Below are 22,026 nucleotides of genomic sequence, written 5' to 3'. Positions count from 1 at the left end.
CTCTTGTCTTTATCTTGTGACTCTTTGTAAAAAGGGAGCCTCCCTCCTCACGATAGTCTGGTACTGGTACATGGTTATGGAGTCTCCCCCAAGCCTTCTCCTCTCAAGGCTGAGCAAACCCAGTTCTCTTAACTTTCCTTCATATGACAGTTCTCCCAGCCCTCTGATCACACCTGTGGCCCTTCTCTGGATTCTTCTTAGCTTGTCTGCATCTTTCTTGTGTAGCAGGGACCAAAACTGTACACATTACTCAAGGTGTGGCCTGACCAGTGCTGAAAACAGCAAGAGAATGACTCATCTCTGCTTGCGATATCCTTATTGACACAAGTCAGCATTAATAAGGTCTCTTTCCACAGTGCTGCTCTCAAGACAGGTGCCCCCCCAGCCTGAGCTGTATTCCAGGGTTATGTGTTCCCAGGTGCAAAACCCAACCTTGGCCTCACTAAACTTCTTACAGCTCTTTCTTGCACACTCAACCAGACTGAGAAATCTTCCCAGGGGGCGATTCTCCCTTCTTGGGCATCAGCTTCCCCATTTCTCTGTGTCATCAGCAAACTTCATCAGGGTGCTTCTTAATTCCAGTATCCAAAGTACTGCATTTAATACTAGAGTACTTTTCACATATAATACTCATCACTTGATACAATAAAATCCTCTATATTCCAGTGTACAGAAAACCAAACAAACGAAACCCACTCTACAAAAACCCTAGGTACAATCCAGTAGAATACCTCCCAAGCAAGACCTCAAGGAAGAATGTGCTAAAACACCGAGTCAGACTCTGAAGCAAACAGTATCACAGTATCACCAAGGTTGGAAGAGACCTCACAGATCACCAAGTCCAACCCTTTACCACAGAGCTCAAGGCTAGACCATGGCACCAAGTGCCACGTCCAACCTTGCCTTGAACTGCCCCAGAGACGACGACTCCACCACCTCCCCGGGCAGCCCATTCCAGTGTCCAATGACTCTCTCAGTGAAGAACTTTCTCCTCACCTCCAGCCTAAATCTCCCCTGGCATAGCTTGAGGCTGTGTCCTCTCGTTCTGGTGCTGGCCACCTGAGAGAAGAGAGCAACCTCCCTCTGGCCACAACCACCCTTCAGGTAGTTGTAGACAGCAATAAGGTCACCCCTGAGCCTCCTCTTCTCCAGGCTAAACAATCCCAGCTCCCTCAGCCTCTCCTTGTAGGGCTGTGCTCAAGGCCTCTCCCCAGCCTCATCGCCCTTCTCTGGACACACTCAAGCATCTCAGTGTCCTTCCTAAACTGGGGGGCCCAGAACTGAACACAGTACTCAAGGTGTGCTGTTTCACTACATGTTAGAGAAAATAATTCAGCCCTTATATTAGAAAAATGTGGTATAAATTTAGAAATAGGGCTATCAGCATCCTAAAATATAAGTGTATATAAAAGTACCACCTTTTCCTCACATCCACCATAGAAACTGAGTATAATGCTGTATGCAACATGATTAATTTTGAACGCGTGATCTTGGCACTGTTTTCACCTCCCAGGAGATCTATGACAGATTTGACTTGTATAAAAAAGAAAAGAAGAAAAATTGCTGGTTACATGTTCCAGATAGGGGTGTTAGAAATCTTGGTGACTAGGGATACAGAAAATACGTGCAGTAATGGCTGTACCCTTACGGTAATTAGTCAGATGTCGTACCGCCTTTTACGCTCAACTTTTAATTGCAGTGAAGAATCCTAACTAATAGCACTGACCTAGCTCACAGTCAGGTCCTACATAATTAATAATTCTCCTTCCTCCCCCACCCCAAGGAAAAAGCCTAGCCTAGGGACAGCCTGGCAGCTCAAGGCTCCTAAGCACGAGCTGCTGGACTGAGTGAGGTCCCATATGCCCCCTGCCAGCTCTTACTGTGACTTCACACATCTGAGAAGCCAGAAGCTCAAGGCCATGCGAACCAGTTTGTGACCTGGTAACAAAGAGGATGAGAGTCTCCCTGTCAAGATCATGGAGCAGAAAGTAACAGCTTCTGAGCTGTGATCAAACCCTGTGCTGGGAGCACAAATGCTGCACACAGCAGCACTAACAAGTCTGACAGCCCTCCCTGTGCTCTGATAATAAAGCAATAGGTTGTTTGCACCGGGAGTGCTGTTCACCTAGAGGAGACCTCACCAACGAAAAGGTGAAAGATGATTGGGCAATAAAAAAGTGAGAAAAACATCCAATAATTTTCAGTAAGGAAAGTAAGAGGTACATGGATATCATTTTACAGCCTGTACTGTACAGAAAGGCCCATCTGTCAGTGGTAATGTCCCAGAGTTGATACGAGTGGAAACATTATTATCAGACTTCTGGCACAAGCTTGGTTGCCTTTCATTTTCCTGCTATCTATTCCTATTTAAAGTTCTGCTTTGTTCACTAAGACAAAGACACTCCACTATGCCCCAAGGCTTATTCCTTTTTAAAACTGCACTTGCTATTACTAAAATGTTAGTGAAATACAGACTGTTTCCCCTAGGCTGTGTTTTGATAGGCACAAAGTTAGTTCTGGAAATACCTGTCAGTCTGCCAGCATGCAGTAGCTCAAGATCTTAAGACAGCACTGCCTGCACTTCAAGAAAAAGACATGGCTTTCCTGTCAAGTCATTGAAGGCATCCATGTGTCTTTGAATTAAATTGTCTCTCTGTGACCTGACAAGCTGCATAATGCTGTGAGATGCATAAATCTATCACGGCTGACGTCAAGCAATGTATTTTATTAAACCAGCAAATATAGATTAACTATGGGGAAAGAAACACAGAATCAATCACTCATGGCTCCAGATAGAACAGCAATTAGGACTAGTGGAAGAGTTTTGGCTCAGCAATGATCCTGACCAAAGGCTGAAGAAAAAAGAACAAAACTATGGGGTCTATATGAACAGCAAGCACAAGGCAAAGATCCTTCACCTTCTGCAGGAAAACTAGACATGTCCATTAAAGAGCAGCAGGATCCAACAAGCCTGCCTTGCCCTTCTTGAATCCTGTTGAGTAGAGTTGTAGGTTGGACTTGGTGATCCTGAGGGTCTTTTCTAAGCTGGATGTTTCTGTGATTCTGTGACACTGGCTTTACACACATTAGCATAATCTACTTGCTAATAAATATGAGCACAACCCACAAACCAAAACTACTAACAAAACCAATCAAGCAAAGCCTACAAACGTCCAGGGTCTCCCTCCCAGATACTTGATGATTTCAGTGTAGAAAAAGCTATTTCTTGTGTATGCCACTGAATTTCTAAGAGACAGAAGGTTATTAATGGGGACAACACTTCTCTTTAAAAATATTTAGTGCTTCTCCTTTGTAAGCAGGCTTATTAGCTTGAAATTTAAATCTCATTAGCTTTAATGACCATGGTAACAAGATTCAGTTCTTCCTAGGATCCACTGAAATTTATGCACTTCATAAAGTGTAATAATCATGAGTTATGAAAATACAACATTTCTTTTTGATCAGCCGATGATATCTTTAGATGTTTCAGTCTTTTAAGTTCATTCCAGAGCACCTTTTTCAGTGTACTTTACACTATTAGTGGTAAATGTTATGCAGAGTATTTCTTTGCAGAAGGTCATTCATAGCTCAAAACATCAAAAGGGCATTTAGTATTCTGAAGAGGGGCAGGTAGTTGTTAGGACATCACAGAATCATAGAGTGTTAGGGGTCAAAAGCAACCTTCAGAGATAGTCAAGTCTAAGTTCCCTACCAAAGCAGGATCACCTAGGGCAGGCCACACAGGAACTTATCCAAGTGGGTTTTCAGTCTTCAGAGAAAGAGGCTGTCCATCACCCTCACCATAAAGAGGTTTCTCCTTATGTCATGGTGGAATTACTGTGTTCCAGCTTGTACCTGTTGGTCCTCATCCTATCACTGGGCACCACTGAAAAGAGACCATCAGCTTCATATTGACACCTACCCCTCAGGTATTTATAGACATTAATCAGATCCACCCCTCAGCCTTCTCCTCTCAAGAATAAATAACCTCAGTTCTCTCAGTCTTTCCTCATCGCAGAGAGGTTAAAGTGCCCTAATCATCTTTGTAGCTCTCTGCTGGACTGTCTCCATGTAAACCATATAACCACAAACTTCCCAGTGCTGTTTCTTTAACACCTGAATAGACCTTGACACTTTAGGGAAGAGTTATAGGAAATAACACAACAAATTACACTGAGAACAGTTAGTGTTACAAGTGCTAAGTAGTTTTTCCACTAACACTAGAAGTGAGAGTTTAAGTGCAAATTTTCAATTAAAAAGAGGCAAATACACAGAAAAAAGTACACACAGAAAAGTGTTTATTTTCAATAAAAACATTATGGCTTGGGCTAGAGTTTTTCTAGGACAGGATGACACCAGCAACTGTTGCTTGGAAATACGTATCAAGTGCATGTATGCAGGTGACAAACTGCAAGAAGCAAATGCAGATGGAGTTAGCCATGCTCTTAGAAGATCCTACATCACACTTGGTCTTAAATCCATTCATATTTATGATTGTAACAAACACCTTGACATTGAAAACCAGGAAAGAGGTTCCACAGATAAGATTTTCTGCAACATTATCCTCACAGCATAGGATAAAGATGAACTGAAAGAGAACTAGAAACAGAGATGCAAGGTGTGGGAAATGAGATTATAAATTGGAATGATTACAGGCAACGTTTACCATTTTATATTACTTAGGCAAAAGTATCAATTATAATAGCTGGGTCAACCAAAAAAGATGCAGGCTAAAGATGAGGGTCTCAGACTTGGTTAACAATAGCTCTTGAGCAAGAAAAAAAACTCATAAAAGAGATCCTCTCATAGAAAGGTTTAGGTTGGAAGGGACCTCAAGGATCATCCAGTTCCAACCTCCTGCCATAGTCAGGGACATCTCCCACTCCAACAGGTCACTCAAGGCCTTATCCAACCTGGCCTTGAACACCTCCAGGGAGGGAGCATCCCCAACCTCCCTGGGCAACCTGTGCCAATGTCTCACCACCCTCACTGGAAAAAACTTCTTCCTAACATCTAGTTTAATCTCCCCTCTACCAGTTTAAACCCATTACCTCTTGTCCTGTCATTACAAGACCTTGTAAATAGTCCCTCCCCAATCCTCCTGTAGGTCCCCTTCAGATACTGAAAGGCCACTATCTCCTCACAGCCTTCTCGTCTCCAGGCTGCAGAGCCCCAACTCTTATAGCCTGTTCTCATAGCAGAGCTGCTGCAGCCCTCTGAGCATCTTCACGGCCTCCTCTGGACTTGCTCTAACAGTTTAATGTCCTTGTGTTGGAGGCTCCAGAACTGCATACAGTACTCCAGGTGGGATCTGAGGAGAGCAAAGGGGGAGAATCACCTCCCTTGCCCTGCTGGCCACACTGCTCTTGATGCAGCCCAGGACACGTTTGGCTGTCTCAGCTGCATGTGCACACTGCTAGCTCATGTTGAGCTCTCCCCAACTCTAATGGCAGACCACCACTACCTCCTTAAGTTCTGAAATGCTGGTGAAGAACCAGAACCTGGCTAGGGTTACCTCAGAGGTTCTGCTTGGACAGAGCTTTTAAGAGAGCTTTTGACCTTGGAAAAGGAAGAATGAATAGAAAGCTGCAGCAGCCTTCATGCTTTGGAAGAACAGAAGGTCCATTTCAGAGTGAGTGAATTCACATCAGATTTTGTCCTGCCACTGCCTAGCTACAATGGAACACAATCTAAAAGCAAGTTAGGAGATCATGTGAAAAAACAAAACTCCAATTAAGGCTATGAATAATGTAACATTATTTCCAACAGCCCAGTACATAGAAGATGTATAAAAAGTAGTGAATTAAAACTCTATGGAAGTCTACTACAGTATGACATCCCAAATGGAAAAAACAGATTCTGCCTCCACCAATAGAGCTCAGAGTTAATAGAAAGCTGCAGACAGCTTTTATGGGTCTCAGCAGCAGCTCAGTGCCTCCACTGGCTGCTTAGAGCTCAAATTCATATTTACTTTTGAATCTGAAAAAGCAATTAAAAGAAATTCTTGCTCCCAAGCAACTTGTACTGTCCCTCTTCTGGAAATCTGTTGTTTCCTTGCCAAAAAGATAATCACAGGAGCCCTTCCTCAGCCACTTTAGCAGAGAGAAATTCATCACATGGGTTAGGTAGCTCATACATTTCACTTTGGCCAAACTCCAGAGATGATCATCACCAACATGCGGGCAAGAAAGTGGAAGTGGTATTACTGTCAACTGATCTAGACAGATCTGGAGAAGATACTCTGTCCCTAGTCTTATATTTAGATTAATGCAAGCTACCAGCTATCCATTTGAATTTAATTAAAGCCAAAAGAAACTCTGCATGATTAAAAAAAGCTTCAGCTACACTCAAGCATTTTTAGATGTTTAAAAGATAGAAGGTTTTCATTAGGCTACCTCAGCAATATGAAATAATTAATAATTTTGGAAGAACCTGATTGGAGCACCAGTGAAAAGATGCTACAAATTAACAATTCATATTTGTTATTTCTAATGAGTACATCATCTTCTAACCACAGTTCCAGTCACTGGAAACAGGCTACAGATACAATGGACAACAAAGTGAAGGGTTTTACAATGTGTGCAGTCAAGCATCACAGTTGCTTCATAGCATTTTTGCTGGTTATACTTGAACTGCAACTAGCCACCTGGATTTTAATTACAGGCTATAAAAGCAGCAATGACAGAACTGTTTACAAGCAATGCAGATTCTCCTTAAACTGATTAATATTACAAGAGTGCCACCAATCTTGGTCCTTGCCATCTCTCTACTTTCCTCCAAAACTCTCCTCATTTTGTTTGTTTCTCAAACGCTGGCATATGATACTTGCTTTTCTAGATCATCAGGACTCACAAAACAAAAACAAAATTAAACCTGTGGTTAACTATGAACAGGGCAGCATAAACTACACCCTGACAAACTTATGGAATCATAGAATCAACAGGTTGGACATCTCCAAGATCATCCAGTCCAACCTAGCACCCAGCCCTGTCCAATCAACTAGACCATGGCACTAAGTGCCTCATGCAGGCTTTTACTGAACACCTCCAGGGACAGTGACACCATCACCTCCCTGGGCAGCCCATTCCAATGCCAATCACTCTCCCTGTCAAGAACTTCCTCCTAACATCCAGCCTAGACCTCCCCTGACACAGCTTGAGACTGTGTCCCCTTGTTCTGTTGCTGGTTGCCTGGGAGAAGAGACCAACCCCACCTGGCTACAGCCTCCCTTCAGGTAGTTGTAGACAGCAATGAGCTCACCCCTGAGCTTCCTCTTCTGCAGGCTGCACACCCCCAGCTCCCTCAGCCTCTCCTCACAGGGCTGTGTTCCAGGCCCCTCCCCAGCTTTGTCACCCTTCTCTGGACACATTTCCAGTATCTCAACATCTCTCTTGAATTGAGGAGCCCAGAACTGGACACAGGACTCAAGGTGTGGCCTGACCAGTGCTGAGTACAGGGGAAGAATAACCTCCCTTGTCCTGCTGCCCACACTGTTCCTGATCCAGGCCAGGATGCCTTTGGCTCTCCTGGCCACCTGGGAACACTGCTGCCTCATCTTCAGCTACTATCTACCAGTACATCCTCTACAATTTTTCCTATTATGTACTCAATGAATTTCTGAAAATAGGAAAAAAAGACAAAATTTCAGAGGCAGGAGCTAAATGTTGGGGGTTTTTAAAATTTGTTTTCAATAAAAACATGTCTGAAACAACATATGAAGTTGCAGGGAACATAATACTGAAAGCTAATTTTTTAACAGATGGCAGTCATGAACCATCTTGGCACACTTTAGTTTTCTCCTTAGTTTTTATTAATATTCCTCTTTCATTGACACATTCCACAGTTTTGCCAGTAAGTGATACTTTTAGGATAAAAGCTCTGAGAAACTCATTCAAATACAGTTGTCATATGGTAAAATATAGAACACTGAAAGGAGGAAAATACTTTTAAAAGCTTATGGCCTAAAACTGCACTTTTGATATAAAATTCTCTTTTTGAAGGCTGCTCAAAATGGAAACTATAAAGTTTTTCATGAAGTTGTGATCAAACTTGAAGCCTGCAGACATTAAAGTATTTTCATAACTCAGTTTCTTCTAGGGAAAATAATACACCTGAACTACAGACAGTTGAAAGAATCACTGAACTTCATTAATTTGTTTTATGCATTTAATTGTGAAAAGGTCAGAAGATTAAATGCATGCAGAAGGTGGAAAGCTGGATGAAGAATGAGGAGAAGTTATTGTGAATGGCAATTTGTTAAGAAAACATAGTTTCCACATAAAATACATCCCAGCTTTTCTCTTAAGTATTACATTCTACCAGGTTTGAGCACCTCAGAAAACACATCCAAAATATTCAAAGCTTTTAGTTTTGTTACTCCCAAATTACAAGGATTTACAGGGAATATCACATTCAAAATAAATCTTGGAATGACAGATGGCAGTTGGAAGGATTACGTTTGGAGAGTTACATCATCAGGATTTGCAGTTTTCCAGTCTTCTGTAGTCAAAAAGAAGGAAAAAAAGCAAGACAACAGTCTGTCCTAGCAGCAAACATGCAAGGTGGCCATGAGAGCCAGCAGCCCCACAGCTCCTGTTTCAGACTGTCCTTCACAAGCATGCCAACTCGCCTGACTGCTCATCAGCATCTGGGGAAAAGAGCAAGGCAGCTGGAGCAGATTTTCGCCCTGTGTGCAATGGAGAGACTGCTGCAAAAAGTCTTCTGGAAAGACCTATAGGCTTTGCTGCAGTAGAAGAGGTGAGCTTCTACATAACAAATTATTTATGGGTGGAATTTATGAGCAGCATTTTGTGTTTAGCAACATAAAGATGTCACTAACCACACAAGTGGATACTGCAGGTATCTGATTGCCCAACAAAACTCTGCAACTCTGCACATGCCAGCAGAGACTCCGAAGGACAAACAGTTTCTATTTTGACTGAAGGATCAGCTTCCTGACTTCTCTCATTCTAATGATCTCCCAGAGTAGAAAATTCATGCTAATTAGAAGACTCTTAAAACAGTTGCTACTGTCAAGAAAACACAGGAATAGCTTCAGAGTGACACACTGAAGGATTGTTCTCTAGTGTGATACCACAATCCTAGCTAGGAAGACGAACAGTGAAGGTGATCATTGCTCCAACTTAGTAACCAAACTATAAAATGAAATACAGTTACACAACAAGAAGGATTTCCTATCACACTCCAGAATTGTTTGCATCACCAAGAGTGATAATTTGCAGAACAGATCACTTATGCTGAGTAGTGTGCTAGTTTGAGCCTAGCTGGGATATTTTAGTGAGAGGAATTAGATTATAGGCTGTGAAAAGGAAATAATGGTGATGGCTACTTCACTCATAGGCTTGCTGAGATGCATAAAAACAAGAACATAAATATAGATAACACAGTTGCTGTGTGTCTCTGTCTGCCTGCACTTTTCTCCCTAGCCTGCTGTCTAACTAATCCTTCTGCTTCCTAATCCCCCTGGCTGATCCTCCAAACTCACATTCCATGTAAGGCAAAGTCTGGGATAAGGTAGAGGTGTGGAAAGGAGCTGGAAGGGTGGTTGGGAGCCCCTCTTCTGGGGACTTTGATTTCAGGGAGGGCTGTTGTGTTTCTGTGATGCTTTTAACTTGTGTATTTCTGTCTATAGCTGTATATATTGTAAACATTTGCTTGTATATTGTCTAAGCTGTAAATATAAAGCTTCATTCAATTTCCAGATGAGTCTAGTCTGGGAGTTTTTCTTAAGTGTGGGGGGTGGGTAACACTCAAACCATCACAAGTAGGTATCATACTTTTAAAAGGCAAAAATCAAGAAATACAGTACAACTCTATTGACTACCTGGTGGTATTATCCCATCCTACTCATTTTGGTCACTTGAATTACAATGCACTAGAGCTGCATGCCAGTTCACTTAGAATGTCCACACATCAAAAGGCAAATAATCTATATCTGTGTCAAGTGCAAAAAAAGTTATTGAATTACTTGGAAGAAAATATACTGAACTCTCTCCTAATATTTTTTTCCTCCTTATTAGGTGTCTGAATAAAGAAAGTGAGACAAATAGGAGATCTCTGCCAGGCTCAGAATAGCATTCACTGAAAGCTGATTGCATCTTCATGCTTTCCAAAACATGACCCTGAAGTGCAGATCCTTTTTTGGGTTAACTCAAAACTGCATTAAAAGCTTTCCACAATTCACATTTTGCTGTCACATAAACAAGGGCTCCCCAGGCACGCACGTTCTGACCTACCACCAATCACTGGCCTCTTAAAATCACTTCAGTATCATTCCCAAAACCAGGATATATATTTACCTTTACTCCCTATGGTGTCATTTGCTCTTGTGGATTGCCAGTACAACCCCAGCATACCTGCTTTAAAGTAATTAATACATTCCAATAAATGCTGCAACAGACTGAGTTTGCTGCCTTATATAGAGGGATCTAGCTTTGTATTAATATGGCCTGGGGACTCCATGAGCTGCTCAGAGTTAACACTTCTTGTGGCCCCAGTCTCTGTCTGGAATGGTTTTCTAGAGCTTGACAAGGATGTGGAAAAAAACATAGGATATTGGAAGTTAAAATCAGCAGCTTTAACCACCTTATACAGCAAATTTAAGAGGTTTAAGCTCACTAAGTGCAGGAATTGTCAAGTTGGACATTATGCATGAAAAAAGTAAACGTGACAAATGCGTTTCTTCCCATGTGAATGTAATGATTCTCAGTAAGTGCATCTAAATTAAGTCACACATTAGTTATGTCTCAACAGAGCAGAACAACAATTAACATTTCCTGCATAATCAACAACTGGCTTTTTTAATTCAGACCCAATTCCAGGGACGCTTCAGGCCTGACTTTTTTTCAACTGAGCAAGCAGCAAGCTATAACTTCAACAACATCCACTTAATCACCTTTCATGCCCACATGCACAGAAATGGGGTAATTCACAGGTAGCAAGTCAAACAACTTGAAATCAAGCAGGTCAAATTGAGTTACCAGTTTAGCTGAAAACACTAGACAGCCTTCCAGATGATCTTTCTTACAACACATGAAATTAGGATTTGTTCCCCACTTGTAACAGAGATAAATAAAAATCACCAATGCTGTCATTTACAAGAATTTCAGGGTACTCTGATTTACAAATGCAAGCAGAAATAAAAATACTTCTTCTGCAACAGCAATAAAATACTCTGTCTAAAGAGTATTCCTTACCCTGAACTTTATAACATGTTCCTGTTTCAAATCAGCTCAACAAGTAAAGACCTTGCTAAGGATACTTTGTAAGAGCTCAAATAAAGCTATCCATTAAAAATAGGGAAAAAAGGAAAAAAAGAAAATAAAATAATTGTTTTGAGACTTCAGTGTAATGACAGAAAATTTACTAACTAATACTCAGTAAAACATTTCCCGATGCTGCAAGGCTGAAGAACAACTAAAGGTCACTGCCCATTAGATTACACTGGACCCATGACAGAGCATATTCGGATGCTGAGACAGGAGCCCCCAAGCTCTGAGTCACTGCATAACCTCAACAGATCTGAACATTTTACTCTGCATCACTTGGGCTTTCTGAGTTTGCCAGTCTGTATTCCGCCTGCTTGGACTGCAGCCTTCTCTACCAAACACTCCTTCAGCATCTGTATGATGCTGAAGGTGCTCAGCCCTTACATATTTATAAACACTGATGAAATCACCCCTTAGTCTCCTCCTCTCCAAGCTAAACAGCCCCAGCTCCCTCAGGCTCTCCTCATAAAGAAGATGTTCCATTTCCTTAATATTTTTTGTGGCCCTGCATTGGACTCTCTCAAGCAGCTCCCTGTCCTTCTTGAGCTGAGAGGCCCAGAACTGGACACAATACCCCAGATGAGGCCTCACCAGGGCAGAGTAGAGGGGAAGGAGAACCTCCCTCAACCTACTAACCACAGCCCTTCTAATACACCCCAGAATGGCCCTGGGCCTCCTGGCCACAAAAGCACACTGCTGGCTCATGGCCAGCCTTCCATCCACTAGACCTCCCAAGTCCTTTTCCCCCTTTCACTGCTCTCCAGCAGTTCAGTCCCCAACCTATACTGATCCATGGGATTGTTTTTTCCCAAGTGCACCACTCTACACTTGCTCCTCTTGAATCTCTTTAAATTTCTCCCTGCCCAGCTCTCCAGCCTGCCTTAGTCTCACTGAATAGCAGCACAACCCTCTGGTGTGTCAGCCACTCCACCCAGCTTGGTGTCGTCAGCAAACTTGCTGACAGTGCACTCCACACCATTAATGAATACACTGAATAATACTGGTCCCAGTACCAACCCCTGATGAACTGCACTAGTTACAGGCCTCCCACTAGACTCTGTTCCACTGACCACAAATCTGACTTCTTTCCTTTTAGCAGTTCCCAATCCACCTCACTACTCCATCACCCAGAACACACCTCCTCATAGAATCAACCAGGTTGGAAGAGACCTCCAAGATCATCCAGTCCAACCTAGCACCCAGCCCTATCCAATCAACCAGACCATGGCACTAAGTGCCTCATCCAGGCTTTTCTTGAACACCTCCAGGCACGGCGACTCCACCACCTCCCTGAGCAGCCCATTCCAATGCCAATCACTCTCTCTGCCAAGAACTTCCTCCTAACATCCAGCCTATACTTCCCTGACACAACTTGAGACTGTCTCTTCATTCTGTTGCTGGTTGTCTGGGAGAGGAGACCAACCCCCATTCTGCTACAGCCTCCCTTCAGGTAGCTGTAGATAGCAATGAGGTCTGCCCTGAGCCTCCTCTTCTCCAGGCTAAACACCCCCAGCTCACTCAGCCTCTACTCATGGGGTTTGTGTTCCAGGCCCCTCACCAGCTTTTTTGCCCTTCTCTGGGCACATTCCAGTACCTCAACATCTCTCTTAAACTGAGGAGCCCAGGACTGGACACAGCACTCAAGATGTGGCCTGACCAGAGCTGAGTACAGGGGAAGAATAACCTCCCTTGTCCTGCTGCCCACACTGTTCCTGATCCAGGTCAGGATGCCATTGGCTTTCCTGGCCACCTGGGCACACTGCTGGCTCATGTTCAGGTACTATCTGCCAGTACCCCCAGGTCCCTTTCTGCCTGGCTGCTCTCCGGACACTCTGTCCTCAGCCTGTAGTGCAGCTTGGGGTTATTGTGGCCAAAGTGCAGAACCCTGCACTTGGCCTTGTTAAAAATCTTATCCCATTGGCCTCTGCCCACCCATCCAGCCTGGCAAGGTCCTTCTGCAGGGCTCTCCTACCCTCCAACAGAACAACACTTGCTCCTAGCTTGGTGTCATCTGCAAACTTACTGATGCTGGACTCAATCCCCTCATCCAGATCATCAGTAAAGACATTGAACAGGACTGGGCCCAGAAGTGATCCTTGGGGAGCACCACTTTTTTCAATTTAGCTATGAAGATGCTGTGGGAAACAGCGTCCCTGCTGTCTATACATATCTGCAGCAATGCTATCACCTGGTTCAAGAGCTTATGATCCTTTTCTAATTAAGTTTGAACGTGCACATTTGTTTTCCTTCTATGACAATGCTTCTATTTTAAGGATGCAACATGCTAGATTGATGCATATAGTCAGATTTCTGAGCTATAAGTTAAATAAAATGGGATGCATAATTATGTAACTGGAAAATATGAATTTATCTTCCCACAGGTGACAACTCTAACAGCACAGCTGGAGCAACCCACACACACTCAGACATCCAGGCAAGAGACAGTGGCTCCTTATCCCTTGCAAGCCACTATTTAAAGGGTCTTCAACTTATCTTCCCACAGGGCCAAAGATCCCACTTCAGAAACATTCCTCAAATTTTGTGCTGCTAGTCATGAATAAACCAAGTCTGAAGATGCTAATAAGATAAATCCCAAAATACTCAAGCCTGCCTAAACAGAAGCACACTAATCCTGTGGCTTGACCAACATAACTTCGCAGAGGTAATTATACTCCACTCCACGAGGACAAAGAAAAGAAGAAAACTGTGAGAGTTCATTTACACTGAATTGCATTTCAGTCTCAATGGAAGTTCTAAAAAAACATTTCAATTTGCTTTTTCAAAACAAGAGGCAAGACAACACTGTCAGGAATACAATTAAATACGTCTAGAAATTAGAATTTAGCCTGCTTATGTTTTACAAAACCCTGAAATCTGTTCATGGTTTGAAAAATGTCTTTCCACTTCTGCTTTAAAAGACATGTTATACAAATCCCAATATCTGATTTAAGTGCCAAAGCACAGAGCTGTAAGAAATTATCACTCATTTCTTTCCTTATCATAGAATCAACCAGGTTGGAAGAGACCTCCAAGATCATCCAGTCCAACCTAGCACCCAGCCCTAGCCAGTCAACCAGACCATGGCACCGAGTGCCTCATCCAGTCTTTTCTTGAAGACCTCAAGGGATGGTGCCTCCACCACTTCCCTGGGCAGCCCATTCCAATGGGAGATCACTCTCTCTGTGAAGAGATTCCTCCTAACATCCAGCCTACACCTCCCCCGGCACAACTTGAGACTGTGTCCCCTTGTTCTATTGCTGGTTGCCTGGGGGAAGAGGCCACCCCCCACCTGGCTACAATGTCCCTTATATTTCTCTAAAGCCTATAGCCTCTATCCTCTACATCCTTCAGCTGTGCTACTCTCTGCACTTGCCAGAACCACACAGAGATGATGATTGTTGTTGTGTGGTGCCACTCCCCTACCACTACATCCAGTTTCACTGAAGCACAACCTGAGTGATACTGCTTTGCCATAATGACAGTCTGAAAAGAAAGATGCTCAGTATTTAGAAGTTGATTCTTTTCCCAAATACTTCTGTGATATTGGTCAAACATCTTCCATCTGAAATACAACTGCAGGGAGAAAATACAGCTAAATACACAGCCAAAAAAAAAAAAAAATCAGTGAGAGCTCGCAAGCATTTCTGGGAGTGGGAAGAAAAGAGTCTCAAATGAAAACTGAAGTTTCTCACTGCAAGTGTCCTGAATAAGACATCTCAATTTTGTCAGGTAAGCTTTAATGTTGCAGTGTGAACCTACTTCAATGGAGGGGAGGTGTTTACATTTCCCCCCTTCTTTTTATTTCAATTTACTTCAGCTGTTACAGTTCCTTGCAGTTACTTTCTTTAGCTTGGTGTTTGGGGATTCACTTGATTTAAATTAAATGAACATTAATTTTCAAGTTGATGCATTAGGTCATGGCAATCAGAGAATCAACCAGGTTGGAAGAGACCTCCAAGATCACCCAGTCCAACCTATCCCCCAGCCCTAGCCAGTCAACTAGACCATGGCCCTAAGTTTTTGGATAGTTTCTGGTAGAAGTGATACACATCACCTTTGAAAGCAGACTTATTTTTGCCAAATATATCCAAAGGCAATCCCTAGAATATGAATTTATTCAGCCTTCTGCATACCATTAAGGTATATTAAAACAAGATGCGTGATGATTTCTATAAACTTTAAAAACAATTCAAATATGGTCTTCTCACACCAGATCATTAAGTCACCCTGATGAAGATTATAGGAAGGGTCTGACAAAAGGGCAAAATGTTTCATGAATATTCATGATAAGGACTGAAGCATTTTCCTCCACAGCATATGGTATTAGCCAGTGCCAAAGACAGCTACAGAGAAGTACAAAGCACATCCACCACCGCAGCCCCTGCACCATGGCCACCAGTATTCTTGCACATGGGGTTTGCAAAAGTAGGGTACATTGAGATCTCACGACTTGCAGAGGGAGATGCTGAATCATGCCCTTAACAGCCTGGTGGTTTCTTTTAGATTTCCTTGATAACTGTATGACACTAGAGGGAGGGGATGGGGACAGATGAAACCACAAACTCACAACCATGTGCAAAAACTTCAGGTGAAGCATCAACTACATTTTGGCCAGGGAAAACAAATTGCTTTCTAGAGTCAGTGAAAGTATGAGTCATGGTCTGAGGGAAGAGTAATCCTGCATTTCAAAAACATTAACATTTTGGTTGTTGAGTGACTTTGGAAACAGTCAAGTGAACTTCTCCACATTTCAACCACTCCCCCAGCAGGATTTGGGTTAGTCAGGAAAGAAACCTTGTTTCCAAACTTGATACCTCTGTGTTTCTCTGGAAAATTGAACCATACAGCCCACTTCTGCAGAACAACTCACACCACACAAAGCCAAGAGGATGACTTAACTAAAGCAGTAAACACTTCACTTCTCTCACAAGACAGCCACAGTCCTCCCTCACATACTGCTGGTCTCTCTTTTCTTCTTCAATACATCCTCCAAAAACACGAGTGAAATGAAAACAAAATATATGCTGTCAAGGATTAATTTAAAAGAAAACAGAACCAAAAAACTTTCAGTATTTCAAACACAGAGGTGTGCTCTTCCACAGCTGGTCACACAGCAAAGATAAAGCACACACAAAAAACTCTCCAAGTTCACTAAGGGGTGTTTCCTACCACAGAACACTTCTACTTTCACGCCTTTATGCTTACTAAAAGAGTGAGCCACTGTATTCATTGATGTATTTTCCATATTCTAATACCATAGATCATAATCTCTGATTAGTTTAACTAGTGCTGATTTCAAAGTCCTTGGTAGCTGTTCCTTGTACAATGTACTAAGGAAAGCAAATTACTTTCTGACTCTGTGTGTGTGTGTTTGGGTTGTTGTTTGTTGCTTTCTTGATTTTTTGGGTTTTTTTGGAGTGTGGCTGTTAGCACATTTGCATATTTCATGACCTGTTTTTCCCATTAAAGAACAGAAAAGAAGAAGACAGAAGAGCTGTGTCTTGACTCTCAGAGGACAGATGGATTGTATCACTGCCTGGAGAAGAGGAGGCTCAGGGGTGATCTTATTACTGTCTACAACTACCTGAAGGGGCATTGTAGCCAGGTGGGGGGTGGCCTCTTCTCCCAAGCAACCAGCAATAGAACAAGGGGACACAGTCTCAAGTTGTGCCAAGGTAGGTATAGACTGGATATTAGGAAGAAGTTCTTCACAGAGAGAGTGATTTCCCATTGGAATGGGCTGCCCAGGGAGGTGGTGGAGGCACCGTCCCTGAGGGTCTTCAAGAAAAGCCTGGATGAGGCACTTAGTGCCATGGTCTAGTTGATTGGTTAGGGCTGGGTGATAGGTTGGACTGGATGATCTTGGAGGTCTCTTCCAACCTGGTTGATTCTATGATTCTATGACTCCAGATAACAACAAAACATTCAAAAATGAAGTCAAGCTGTGGTCATCAGGGGCATTTTGAAAAGCCAGCACAAAATAGTCCTGTTGAAATGTTTAACTTTGAAATTCTACTACTTACATTATGATTACACTGCCCAACAAAAGCTGCAAAAAGTGATGTGAATTGCAACAGCAAATTAAAAAAACATATGCTTAAATCACAGTATTATTATTAGGATTGGAAGAGACCTCACAGATCATCAAGTCCAACCCTTTACCACAGAGCTCAAGGCCAGACCATGGCACCAAGTGCCACGTCCAATCCTGCCTTGAACAGCTCCAGGGACAGCGACTCCACCACCTCCCCGGGCAGCCCATTCCAGTGTCCAATGACTCTCTCAGTGAAGAACTTTCTCCTCACCTCAATGGAAGGCTTTAAGGGGGCTCTGACCCTGGAATTCAGAAAACCTGTTCATCACCCACTTGGAGTCACAGCTGCCTATTCTTAAGTGTTGTATATTGCTCATTCAGTAAGGGGACAGCAAATGGGAACCAAAACCACTATTAATTCCTTACCTAACAAGCTAACAAAACACCAACAAACTGTGCAAGGGAACAGGTTTTACACTTTGAAGTACAGCCAGCAAAAAAAATAAAAAAAAACAAATCAGTACAGTGGTACAATTGTACATTTCTGGATCAGTAAATGAGTTATGATGCACATTTTATAATTTCATTTTTAAAATTACTTTTTTTGGGGGTATTTTAACCAATTTCCATGCAAATGCAGTTTACCACAGAATATCATCTTAGCCATCACCCTAAAAATAATAAAACCTGTGAGTTAAGAATAAGAAGCAGATACATGTGTGTGCTAGTTTGAAGCAGGCTAGAATGTTTTGGTGAGAAGAACTAGATTACAGGCTGGGAAAGGAAAGGAAAGCAATGGTGATGTCTACTTCACTCATAGGCTTGCTGAGATGTATAGGAACAATAAATAAAAACATAGATAACCACTCTCACTGGGGCTGCTGGCTGAGCTGCATCTCTCTAACCTCACCCTCCATTGTAGACTAATCCACTTTGCTTCCTAAGCCCCCTGGACAAACCTCTGTTCTTCCTTGGGACTGGGGTAAGGTTGAGAGGGGTAGTGGGAAGGTGAAGGGGTGGTTGAGAGCCCCTCCTGGGGACTCAGGTTTCTGGGAGGGCTGTTGTGTTTCTGTATTACCTTTTTACCTTGTATATATCTGTCTATAACTGTATATACTGTAAATATCTGCTTGTACATTGTGCCAGCTGTAAATATAAGCTCCATCCATATTTCCAGAGCTGGCTGAGTCTAGTCTGGGTGATTTCTAAAGTAGGGGGTGAACACCCAAACCACTACAATGTGATACCATATAAATTATTATTTAAGCAAATACATACAGCTGCCTTGAAAGCACTTTTGCTAAGCTTACTACCAAATATTCACATATAGTTCATCAGGTTTTAATAAGAAATAGTTTATCCACATATACATTAAAAAAAAATTAAACCCAACTAAAATGTTTTTCTTCTGGATTTAGTAAGACTTTTGTAGCTTTCTGTTATGTAGCATGTTTCCTCTTCAGAGGCTAGAGAACACAATCTGCTCTATTTATATTTTTGCATCCCCATTTTGTTACATGCTAAATTTAGTCAAGGGTTCACCAGCTATGAAAGCCATCTACAGGCATAGAAAACTGGCATACTTATACTACCCTCATGACAAATCAAAATCCACTGAACTTTGCAGTTCCTAACTTTGCAGCCCTTCTCCCTCAGAGTCCCAAATACTGAGATAAATGATGAATGCTTTTCTCACTTCTGAACCAAATGTTTTTCCTTAAAGGCTGTGACCAGATGCTAGAAGGTATTGCATGTTGAACTATAAATTACCTTATCTGAGAGTGACCACTTAACACAATTTTGTCCAGTGATGACAAAAACAATCAGTAGGTAGGGAGTGGCATGTCATTGTTTGCTAAAGCATTTTTTAACACAGTTCCAGCCTTTGGAAGCAGAGCTGCTGCCCAAAAGCTGGCATTAAAACCACACATAAAGGGTCAGGGTGCTTTTGCAGTCCTTCTTGGAAGCAAGAGTAAATTCTCTAAAGATTCAGCAACACAAACTGCTTCTGTAACAGCCACAGATTCAGCTTTGTAAAGTGAACTTAAGGTAACTTCACTTTAGGTTGAATTCACTCTGAGCAGCAAATAAAAAGTATTTCCTTTTTCAAGTGCATGGAGATATTCAGTGAAGTTACACCACATGTTAATGTGAGATTTAATAAGCTCAAGAAATTATTAATTCATTCCAAGAACAGGGTGGTACTACATCAGTATGACAACAAAAATATTGTTAAGATAAATACCAGTTCTTCTTGCAGCCTTCTGCTACAATTATTGGAGGAGTAATGAAAAATGTCTGGTTTGTCACTGTTCAAAATCTGTTGTTTTTTTTTGTCCCTCGTAGGTCTAACACCCTTCTCCTTAGCATCTATCAAAATGTTTTCAATGGAGAATTTTCTTGCGCTAGAAATGTTAGGATAAGTAAAGTCTGGTCTGGCCTTGATTTTTTTCACAGGTTTCCTGCATGACTCCCTGTGAAAGTCATGAACATACCCATTCCACAGGAACCCCTTCTGTTAAAATAACCACAAAAGCTACAGACTGGGGTGGGGCAGATCTATGCTCATTTTTGCCAAGGACACAGAAACTTTTTGCAAGTCACCACACAGTTGTGAAACACTGCTTTGCTACTTAAACATAAAGCTTCCCAGCATAATCAGCTATTTTGTAACAGTATTGGACAAATTCTGCTATATGCACAGGTAAAAGCATCCCACAGCAACTCGGCACTTCTCAGAAAGGGCCCCTTGTAGCAGTACGGCAGTACTCACTGACAAAAATAAACCAGGTAAAATCATTCTCCACTCTGTACTTTTTTCCTCTGACTCCTTTTTAGCTTCTCACTTGTAGATGCTGAAAACATACATGGATATGAATGTGCTTTAGAGCAGCCACACTTGGCAAAGATTCAACCCTTGTGCCTGCTGGACAATTTATAACTATCCATAGCTTTTACATGCTCCCAGTAGAAACAAGGAGAGATTTAGCTTAAAGGAATTCACTAGACTTAAATCAGCAAATAAACCTACACAAAACCAGATGCAGGTATGATGGGAGAGGACTGCATAACAGCAGTGCTGTATTCTGATTGACAAGTACAAGATCCACATAAGCCTGTTAGCATTAACTTCAAAACATTTAGTTTATACACAAATAACAAGACTGTAAGAACTGCACAGTTCAGAACACCCAGACTTCCACACCTGCAAACATGCACATTGCATGCACCTAAGTCCTACAATATCCTACCTGCCCCATGTAGCCCTATAATACTAATTTAATGCCTACAGGTTCAGAAGTCCAAGGAAATATTAAACAAAAATTAAAATGAAGCACAAGCAGTTAGCCAGAAAGCTGGAGAGCATTGTCAATGTCCCTATCCCAAAAGAGAAACATCACTTTAAGTACTCAGCATGCATTCTGAGTACGTACACATGCTATCAGAGAAGACAGACAACACAAGTGCCACGACTGAAAACATGATCTTATCTTTGGCTGTGGTTTACGGAGAGCATTTGAGAACAAAACACAAAGCACAAAGTATTCAGTGGCACAGTGGGTGAGAAGGTCCCTTCCTGAGTTGGTAGGTGACCAGTGGGAAAAAACCCAACACAGTCCAACCCAGCAAATGGTATTATTTTTCCAGTTCCCTCCAAAGTAACACAGCTTTGAGGTACTTTTGAACAAGTACCCTCATTTCAGCAGAATATAAAAGTTAACACTACTAGAATTTCAGGTCTACCTATTCCATTTCCTTGAACCCCCCTTCAATTCCTCTAGACATACAATTAAGCACAATGGATCATCCCAAAAGCAGGCTGCAGAGGTGCTTTTACACCAGCCATACCTACAGTCCTCTCCCACTGTGCATTGATGGAGCGATTCTTTGCAGCAAGCTGCTTCTTATGCAGCTTCTTTCATCACATCCACTTCAGGCAGATTCAAGCTCCATATCAACTCCTAGCTTTCCTCCCATAGGGAGGGCATCATATCCATCACACAATGAAGACTTACAGTAAGTGGGTTGGCTCTCAATGCCAACTATGAAGAACACAAATCTTCTCCTCTTTCACAGCAGTAAAAGCTTGAGCAATTCCATCAGGCAAGATGTGCAAATTCACATGGGTCTGCCGTTGGATCTGAGAAGCAAGCAGAAGAATATACATACCAGGTGAGAAATAAAACTCCCTGTTGCCTTCTCCATTTGTACCTGGGAATTATGAGGGAGGTAATGAGTACAAAGTATGAACACCTGGAAAAAATTCTACCTCATTTTCCCTAGGTTACCCTTCCCCACACACCACAGTATTCTCCTAAAATACAGCATCTACAGCTACATATTCCTCTCCTGAAAGATATGTATTAGAATTCCAGCTTTGCAGCATTCTCTTATGTAACTAAAGAACTAGATTTCAGTCTACTGGAAGACTAACAGAGCAATGCATTTTGTAACAGAAATCTTTCTTGCCTCAAGGATCCAGAAGTCTGCACAAGCACATAAATCTACTGAGGATGCAGGGAACCCATTTAAACATCTTGTCAGCACAAAAAAAGCCCCACATCCCCAAACAATCAACCCAACACAACACTGACAAAGAAGAATCCTGTGTGGAAAGTGATGCCAGAAGTGCTACACTTTGATAAACTCAGATCAGTTTTCAACTGTTGCTTTGAAGCAAGCAACATGCAGTTTCAACATTTA

General features: G+C 42.2%; 1 protein-coding gene across 2 annotated transcripts in view; it reads right to left on the bottom strand.

Moving 5' to 3' along the window:
* OSBPL3 (oxysterol binding protein like 3) overlaps window positions 1-21,375 on the bottom strand; it is a 75,876-nt gene extending 54,501 nt beyond the window's left edge. For both annotated transcript variants that reach the window (XM_064167276.1, XM_064167277.1), the window contains exon 1: window positions 21,339-21,375. The gene's annotated coding sequence lies outside the window, so the exon portion shown is untranslated. The remainder of the gene's footprint in view (window positions 1-21,338) is intronic.
* Window positions 21,376-22,026: the final 651 nt, after the last annotated feature.

This window comes from Pogoniulus pusillus, chromosome 28 (genome assembly GCF_015220805.1).
Source record: "Pogoniulus pusillus isolate bPogPus1 chromosome 28, bPogPus1.pri, whole genome shotgun sequence".
In the NCBI taxonomy this organism is placed as follows: Eukaryota; Metazoa; Chordata; class Aves; order Piciformes; family Lybiidae; genus Pogoniulus; species Pogoniulus pusillus.
The sequence above is the reverse complement of the archived record's forward strand: the minus strand, read 5'-3'. Positions and strand labels throughout refer to the sequence as shown.